General features: G+C 46.7%; 1 protein-coding gene across 3 annotated transcripts in view; it reads right to left on the bottom strand.

The window, feature by feature from the left end:
• The window catches only part of Ssx2ip (SSX family member 2 interacting protein), a 39879-nt gene extending 39435 nt beyond the window's left edge, over positions 1-444 (bottom strand). Inside the window, exon 1 of one of the 3 annotated variants that reach the window (XM_027395921.2) lies at positions 201-444. The gene's annotated coding sequence lies outside the window, so the exon portion shown is untranslated. The remainder of the gene's footprint in view (positions 1-200) is intronic. The other 2 variants (XM_027395920.2, XM_027395918.2) reach the window with 2 other exon arrangements.
• Positions 445-9243: the final 8799 nt, after the last annotated feature.

The raw sequence follows: 9243 nt of genomic DNA on the forward strand, positions 1-9243 counted from the left end.
CAAGCCTACCGGGGCGATGATGTAAGTTCTTCCCCGACACGCGGGGTTGGAGCACTCTGAAGCACCTTCCCCTGCAGCAGCCGTGGACCGCTCGCCCAGTCCTGTGGCCGCCTCTGAGAAATCGCCGAGCCCGCGCGCCGGGTGGACCCCGCCCGTGCCCGAGTCACATCCCGCAAGGGCGCGGGGCCCCCAGCACCTACCTCGCACCTCCCGCTGCAGGCGGCGGGCAGCAACGCTCTCTAACCGCCGCAACGGCCGCGCCGAGCCCGCCCAGAGCCGGCCCCGGTGTCTGCGCCCGCGGCCAGCCCGGTGGCCTCCCCGGCTGGCTGCGCGTCACAATCCCGCCGCTCACCGTCACAGCACCGGGAGCGGCTCGCGCCTCCCTCCCGCAGCCCGCGGGCCCGCACCCGCGGCGGCAGGCAGCCCGCTCGCCCGCTCGCCCACCCGCTCGCCCGCAGCTCCGCGTAGCCTCCCGCCCGCCCGGCCCGCCTCTCGCCGCCTCCCGCGGCGGACGCCCATCCCACCCCGCCCCGCGCTGGCGCCGCCCATTGGCTCCGCCGGTTGCCAGGCGACGAACAACGGCGGCTCGCATTGGTCGGGAGAGGACTAGCCTGGGAACACCCCCGAGCAAACGGCGAGTGGCTCTTCCCGGCGCAGCTGCGGCCACCGCACCTGTTACCCCGGGTTCACCCGGCCGCTGCTCCCCGCCCCCAGCTCGCCCCGGGGGCAGGGGGAAGGGTCCCAGACGCTCTAGAGCCGAGGCCCCCTGCACCCTGCACCCCAACCATCCTCTAGGAGCAAAAGTGGGGCTCCCAGGAGAGCCGGGTGCGCTCGCCCGAGTGGAGAGACACCGACGGGCACCCAAAATTAGGTCAGGTCCTGGAGAAGGGAGGTGGTGGCCTCGGGAATCTAGAGTGCAGAACACGCCAAAAATCCGTGTAAAGCTAGGGCCAGGGCAGTGTCGTCCGGACCACCCGCGTGAGGGTGCTTGTCTCTGGTCCAGCAGAAGTGACGTTCAAGGTCATCTTCATCTACACTGGGAGCTCGAGGCTAGCCTGGGTCATAGGACTCCATAAAATTAGGGCGAAGAAACGGGCCTAGGGAGGAGACAGCTGCAAGGGGGGGTGGGGGTGGGTGGATAAGAAATGGCACTTGTGAACCGTAAATTGATGAGACGAGAACTTCCTAGGCCCACGTGGCGAGTGCAAAGAAAACATATAAACAGCACAGGGCCAAATCTGCCTGCCCCGCCCTATGATGTTTGCCTAAAATTCCCCTAGGAAAGGAAACGCTTAGATGGAGAAATCACAGTAAGGGGTGAGGTGGTCAGGGGTTTAACTAAGGAGGAAAAAGCGGGTTTCGAGCTTTTAAGTGGCTCTTGAGAGCAGTTTGAGACCAAAACAGAAAAGAAGAAAAAAGAAAGGAAAAGAAAAGAAGTATGCCACTGCCACCAAAGAACAAGAGCGAGAAATGAGGGCTACACATAACGTCAACCCTAGATGGAAGATAAAGGTGCAGAAATGAGCGATGCCTATAAGAGGAGGGAGACGGACTAGCTATTGAATACAGATGGGTGACAGCCAGAAACAGAAAGGACCCATTGTTATAAAGATACTTTGGGATACAGGGCTGGAGCTAGTGAGAAACAAATCGCCGACAATGGTTATCTTGATGCCTAAATTACTCCCTCTGCACCCAAGGTGCATTTTGAAAGTCCCGTTGTCCACTCTCCAAAACGTCACTCTCTTTCCTATGTCAAGAAAATATCTATGAATTTGTTCTTTGAAACAGCCATTAAGACTTCGTCTTTACCGTTTCATTCTAGCAATGAAATGGAGCACTCACTGGTGGGTTAGCTAAGTCAGTTCAACCTATCTGAATGAGAGGTGTTCAGCCTTTGTGTCTCAGGACTTGATTCACACAGTAAAGTACCTAGGTCTCCCAAAGCTTTTCTTTGTATAGGTCACATCTGTGGATAAATACCATACTATGGAAATTAAAGACAAAAAAGACTTAAACATCAATGTCAACAAAAATAGCCGGTTTTAATGAAAACCTATAGTGCTTTAAAATGTAATGGTATTTAAAAATTTGCATGTATCTTTACATGCAAAGACAGTAGGAGAGATACAGATTTTCAAGTTGTTTCTACATTCCATCTGTGACGCTATTTCTGGTAGCATCTGGAACACCCCATTGTATACTCAGACCAAGTGAGGAGTAAGGGAAATGTCTTAGTGTAATAACAGAAGTACCTCTGACCTCAGATTCCCTTTGGGGGATATTTGGGGAGACCCTCCCAAGGGTGCCACAGATGGTCCTTTGTGATTCACTGATCTAAGCTTTTGCCCTCTGTTCCTTTTTCCAAGGGGCTGATTGAGGGGTTGGCCACAGGACCTCGTCAATGCGAAATGGGCACCTGAAGGGAGGCTTGCTGTCCTGCTAGCCCTAACAGGTCTTTGCCTTACTCCTACTTGCCTAAGCATCCTCCAGTTTAAGACCTGTTTAGATCTGTGGCAAACATCTCATAGGCAGGAGACAAAATCTCGAAAGAGTACTCTGGAACACAAATGTCACTGACTGGCTAAATTAGCCTTTGCTGGCCCTGTGTAACAGCTCTAGACTGCTGCTCAGGTGACACAGTAAAAGGCTCGTTGCTTAAGGCTTTTGGAGTCAGGTGCTCAGTTACTCAGACCTAGAAAATCCTGACTGGCAGTCTGAAGGAAGGAAGGGCTTGGGCTGTAGCCCAGGGCTGGAAGAGGCTAGGCTTGAAAGTAATTTGTAATGGTGAGGAAAAGTAGGATAGGCCAGGGTCGGCTGGTTTCTTTCTTTTCAGATTTACTTCTGCCGATTTCCTTTCCAGAAGAATTAAAAACGTGTAATGCTGCTTTTGTTTTCCAAGACATGAAAATGTTCACCCCATTCCCCTGTAGTCTGTTCACCTCCATTTAGGAAAATGTGTATAAAACATCATCTCTCTGCTTTGACTTTATACTCCTCATTAAAGCCAAAATGTTTCCTAGCTACAAGGTTCTAATGGCCCACCCCTCTCCATACACAACTTTCTAGCACTCTGACCTTGCATCCTACAGTCCTGTCCAGTAACAACTATCTCCCAGACTGTTCCTTAACCTTACTAGACACACTGCTGCCTCAGGACGGGTGCCCTGGCCACCCCCAAGCATTGTGTTATACTTACCTCTCTCTCCCTTACACAAACACCACCATCTTTGTGAGGCCTAACTAGACGCCCACCAGTCCCCAAATATCCATTTCCTTGCTCACATCTAACCAACCATACTTTATCATTTCTTCTGACCGCTTGTTTGCTCCACTGGAATAAAACCTCAGCAAGCAAGGGCCATTTAATCTGCTGTGTTCTCAGTGCCTGGGGCTTTTGATTGGTTTTTAGTACTTAATGAAGTTCAGGTGAATGTCTATTTCAAAGTAAATGCTTTGACCAGTGACATCTATACATTCTCCAAAGATGGGGCTCATATCTGTATCCTCAGGATGTATATGACATGATACTGTCCTTGAGACTAAGCCTGATTTCCAGAACCTAAACTCTGGTTTAGGGCATTAATTACTTCAGTGTATTTGGTATGGACCAAACCTTCCACTCAATCATCTTTGGCTTAAGTTGAACTTACCTTTCTGGAACTTCTTACTCAATACACAAAGTTGTTGCAGAATATTTATTTATGCACAGATGTGTTGCATCTGTTTAACTATGTAAAGATGTGTTGCATTTATGCTGAAGAATGTTTACCTATATAGAGATGTGTTCTATTTGTTTAATTATGTAAAGGATTATAGCTGTTTTACCTTGCTGCCGAAGGCACCTGATTGGTTAATAAAAAACTGAACAGCCGATAATAGCAAGGGAAGAGATATAGGCAGGACTTCCAGGCAGGGAGAGTAAGTAGGAGGAGGAATTTAGACTTGAGGGAAGAAAGCAAAAGAGACTTCAGGGAGACACCAGGGGCCAGACAGACAGACAGTCAGAGAAAGCAGGAAAGTATGACATATGGAAATGAAAGAAAGGAAAAAAAAACAAAGGCAAAACGTAGATGAGTAGGAACAAGTTAAATTAAGTTAAAAGAGCAAGTGGGACAAGCCTAGGCTAAGGCCAAGCATTCATAATAACTCTCGGAGTCTTTATTTGGGAGCTGGTTGGCAGCCCAAAGAAAATGACAACTACAGAAAGTGCCAGCAAAGAGGCCTGCTATAAATCCCCTGGCCTCTTGCACCTACCTCTCAGTCACCACCCCAGCTTTCTGTCACTGTGACGAAACCCCTGGGATAACGTTTAAAGAATGAAGGTGTCTCGTGGCTCACGGTCAGAGCTTGCAGCCCACTGCTGACTGGTCTGATGCTTTGAGGCATCGTCGAGGTTGAAAGCACCCGTGGACAAGGCTGCTCACTTTGAGGTAGCCAGAAAACTGAGCAAGGTGTGGTAGGGAGGAAGGGGCCAGCGTTGAATCTCCTTCAAGGACACATCCCTAGTAAACAACTTTCTACTATGTCCCCCACACAAAAGTTCCTCTACTGCCCCATATTGCCAGTGTCTGGGGACAAAGGCATCAGCCTGTGGGCTTTTAGGGTGCATTTTAAATCAAACTGTAACATAGTTCTGCAGATTTCTTCCCACTAAGACTCAGCACTGATTTCTTTTCATCATTGGGATCCTACCTGAATATAGAGCAGCCTTATCAGTTTCTCTCCTTGCTCGTGGTCTGTCTCCTCCCACTAGAACATAACAGGAGGGCAGGGCTGTGTCTATGTTCAATTCTGTAGCCTCAGCTACTCATGGCTTCAGTTAAGCCTCCACTAGCTGAACTGCTGTGATTAGGCAAGAGATGGGTGGGGGAAAAGAAACACTTGCATTCCAGCTTACTGATTTCTGCCATGCAAGAATTTTTTAGAGGTAGGTATTACTGTGATCTGTAAAATTAGTAATTCTGCTGAAACAGCTTCTAAACCACCCCGGTTCAATTCATCCATCTTTCTCAGAGAGGAGTATTTCAAATACCCAAGCAAGCACTCAGATACACAGCTACTTCTGGGCTGCAGATCCAGAGCTGGGTAGGAACAAGCGAACATCTAAAGGCTGTCTGCTGTAGTCATACCATCTGGGTTGTTCAATAAGCAATGATTTCTGGATCCACCAAAGTGTATCACTTGTCAGGGCCTGCCTGTGTGCTGGAATAGACAAGACTATGAGCTGAGTCACTTCTGTTAATGGCCCTGCTCCCATTACTCCTGGGTTCCAGCCAGGACTACCTTTTTGAGGACAGTAGGGTGGGTAAACTTAAGTCTTGATGAACATTGAGTGGGCTGCTTCTGTGTTTACAGTTGTTTATTTGAACAGTTTAAAGCAATATGACCAGAGTTCAGGGGCCGTGAGAATTCAGGGTCTTCTCTGCCAGGGAATTGTCCACAAGGGAGTAGACAAATGGGTGTAGACTTTAAGACAATGTCAACTCTACTAAATGGGTAACTCTAAGAGAAGGAAGGAACAAAGGAAGGAAGGAAAGAAGGAAGGAAGGAAGGAAGGAAGGAACAAAGAAAGGAAAGAAGAAAAGAAAAAAGAGAAAAAGAGAGAAAGAAAAATGAAAAGCCAGTCTGAGAGATGGAAATGCTGTTCAGTGATAGAAAGTTTGCCCTAGCATGTGCAAGGCCCTGGGTTCGACACCCCCTACCTCCAGCACCACACAAACAAAATGGAAGACTAAAACAGCTGTGAACGTAATGTGACCTAATCTCCTAACTATCCTCATGGACTGGTGACATCATGCTGTATATGTCTTTCTGACCAATCTCTTGGCTCTGGACCATTGGTAGGCAGAATTGAAATGACTGCAGTCACTGCTTTAGAAGAGCTGTGTTTGGAAGGAAATCAGACAACGCAGGCTCCTCCTATTGGTCCAGGTTAAAAGCCCCCCTGGAAGAAATACCCTTGAATTAATCGGTATAGGAGACCGCTTCCTGAACATAACACCAGTAGCACAGACACTGAGATCAACAATAAATGGGACCTCCTGAAACTGAGAAGCTTCTGTAAGGCAAAGGACACAGTGAGCAAGACAAAACGGCAGCCCACAGACTGGGAAAAGATCTTCACCAATCCCACATCTGACAGAGGGCTGATCTCCAAAATATACAAAGAACTCAAGAAACACCAAAACACCAAACAATCCAATTAAAAAATGGGGTACAGAACTAAGTAGACAATTCTCAATAGAGGAATCTAAAATGGCTGAAAGACACATAAAGTGTTCAACATCCTTAGCCATCAGGGAAATGCAAATCAAAACAACTCTGAGATACCATCTTACTCCTGTTAGAATGGCTAAAATCAAAAATACCAATGACAGTCTATGCCGGAGAGGATGTGGAGAAAGGGGAACACTTCTCCACTGCTGGTGAGAGTGACAACTTGTACAGCCACTTTGGAAATCAGTATGGCGACTCCTCAAGAAAATGGGAATCAGTCTACCCAAGATCCAGCAATTCCACTCTTAGACATATACCCAAAAGAATCACATTCATACATCAAGGACATCTGTTCAACTATGTTCATAGCAGCACTATTTGTAATAGCCAAAAACTGGAAGCAGCCTAGATGCCCCTCAACTGAAGAATGGATAGAGAAAATGTGGTACATTTACACAATGGAGTACTATTCAGCAGAAAAAAACAATGGAATCTTGAAATTTGCAGGAAAATGGATGGAACTCGAAGAAACCATTCTGAGCGAGGTAACCCAATCACAAAAAGACAAACATGATATGTACTCACTCATATGTGGATTTTAGACATAGAGTAAGGGATTACCATTCTACAATCCACACTGCCAGAGAAACTAGTAAACAAGGAAGACTCTAAAAGAGACAAACTTTGCCCCCTGGAGAAGGGGAAAGGTTCACCATCCCCTGAGCAAATTGAGAACATGGGAAGCAGGGGAGGAAGTTACGAGAGTGAGAAGGGAAGAAAAGGAAGGATGCAGAGGTCATGAGGAAGCAGAAATTTTGAGTCAGGTGTAGATTAGCAGAAAGGACATATGACAGGATTTTAGTTGGGGGTGGTAGAGGAGGAAGGGAGGGAGAAGGGAACTGGGATCGTCATGTAATTCAATCTTGTTTGTAATTCAAATATATATAAAATAAAAAAAATAAAAAGAAAGAAACAGAAAAAAAAAAGCCCCCAGGAAAACAAGCTATCGGTCCTTGAAGGCTCCACCCTGCCAGATAGGTGGATACTTGGGTGCTCCCTACTTAGCACTTTAGACTTTGGTCTGTTCTGTTGAGAGTGTTTTACCCCGTGGCTTCTTATGAAATAAATCAGAGTCACAATACCTGATGAGTTTTAGCAGACACTAACACAGTGTTTCCCAACTTACCATTTTTCTGAAGATTGAGTTATAAACTTCAAAAAGTCATGGAAAATTTGATCATACATAAATCATTCAAGAAATTGATAAAGTATATCATAGAAAAATGGTTAGATTTCAGAGAGTTCTTAGTGTGTATGTGTGTGTGTGTGTGTGTGTGTGTGTGTGTGTGTGTTCATGTGTGCACACCTATGTGTGGACATTCACGCGTGCATGTGTGTAGGTGCCTGTTGAGGCCGTAAGTTGACATCGGGTGTTTTCCTTGGTAACTCTCATGGTATTTTTTGAGACACTGGAACTCATTTATTTTGTTAGAATGACTGGTCAGCAAACTCCAAGGACCCCTCTGTGTCCCTCTTCCCAGCACTGGGGTCACGGGAGTATGCCTTTGCCTGGACTTTATGTAGGTGTTAGGGATCAAACTCCGGTCTTTGTTTCACTACTGAACCATCTTCCCAGTCCCTCAGACTGCATTTCTAATAGACACGAGCACTGTCTTCAGTAAAACATGTGCACACACACGACACATACATGGATGGCAAGCACACTGAGGAGGACTGCTCTAAATTACCATCTCACACCTCATCTCCAGATAGTGACAGAGACTCATCTTTACTGCTCATTCACATGAAGAATAACACAAATTTCTTTTTAAATCAAGTCCCTCTATGATGCCCAGGCTGATCTTGAACTTCTAAGCTCAACTGTTCTTTCAGCTTCAGTCTCCCAAGTAGCTGGAACTACAGATGTGCACAGCCGTGCCTTGCTTATAGTGTGACTTGTATAAACTGGAAGCTTGTGAGGGCTCAAGTCTAGTTAAAAAAAAAAAAATCACCTTTTACAAAACCATTGCCAACCCCCACTAGGCGAGAATAAAACTACTTGAAGCCGGCTTTACTAAATAGTGGCCAGAATGAGGTACATTGGCCAGGTCCATACCCGGGACTCCCAGAGAATGACCACGAGAATTCACCAGAGAATGGTGCTTATAAAGGCAAACCCCACCAGGCTGTGTGCTTCCCAGCTTCGTCCAATCAGAGGCAAGCATACATCCTGACACACGCCCTCCTACCTCCCACCTAAGTGTGATCCGCACATCCCCTGCAGTCCCATGCCGTTGGGGCACCAACCTTGTTTCCAAAAGTGAAAACTGGTGGCTTGTTATTTTACATGAACAACAGCCTCCAGCATTCCAAGAAGTTACCTGTCCAGTAAGTGGGGTTTACAGATCAGAGGCATTTTTGTTTTTAGATATCTTAAGCACAGTCATATAAACTTAAAACATAACTTTAGCGCTCATACCAGCCCCAAACACACCTTCTCTCAATCCTTCTCAAGTCTCCCTTACTTTATGTGTGTGCACGTGTGCTCACGCGCGCGTGCGCACACACACACACACACACACACACACACAGGCACACAGGCACACACACACACAGACACACACGAAGCTACCTTGCCAAACAGCAGATGCCTTTGCCTTCTTAAAAACAAGAGTATAGTTTGCTTTATTCTTTTCTACTTGAAAATTTAAATATAGAGCTTTGTTCAGCTGACGAAAGACTTTTCAAAGAACTAAAAGATTATACATAATCCCCAAATGTCTTTCTGCCATACAGAAATCAGCTGAGAAGCCCAATCCAGATAACGAGTAACTCAAACACTTCATTCTGTCCATAGCACTCCAATTTCTCTGTGTCCTAGGCGACCTCATGACTTCGTGAATATTTACTAAGTGGTGACTGTGTTCTCTGTCCACAACAGGAACTCCAGTGTCTAAGGAAGGGGAAGTAATAACAGTGAGCTAAAGTCTGAGCTACACTACCTGAGTCTGGGGTGATGTCACC

The sequence above is a fragment of the Cricetulus griseus genome (assembly GCF_003668045.3).
Source record: "Cricetulus griseus strain 17A/GY chromosome 1 unlocalized genomic scaffold, alternate assembly CriGri-PICRH-1.0 chr1_0, whole genome shotgun sequence".
Taxonomy (NCBI): domain Eukaryota; kingdom Metazoa; phylum Chordata; class Mammalia; order Rodentia; family Cricetidae; genus Cricetulus; species Cricetulus griseus.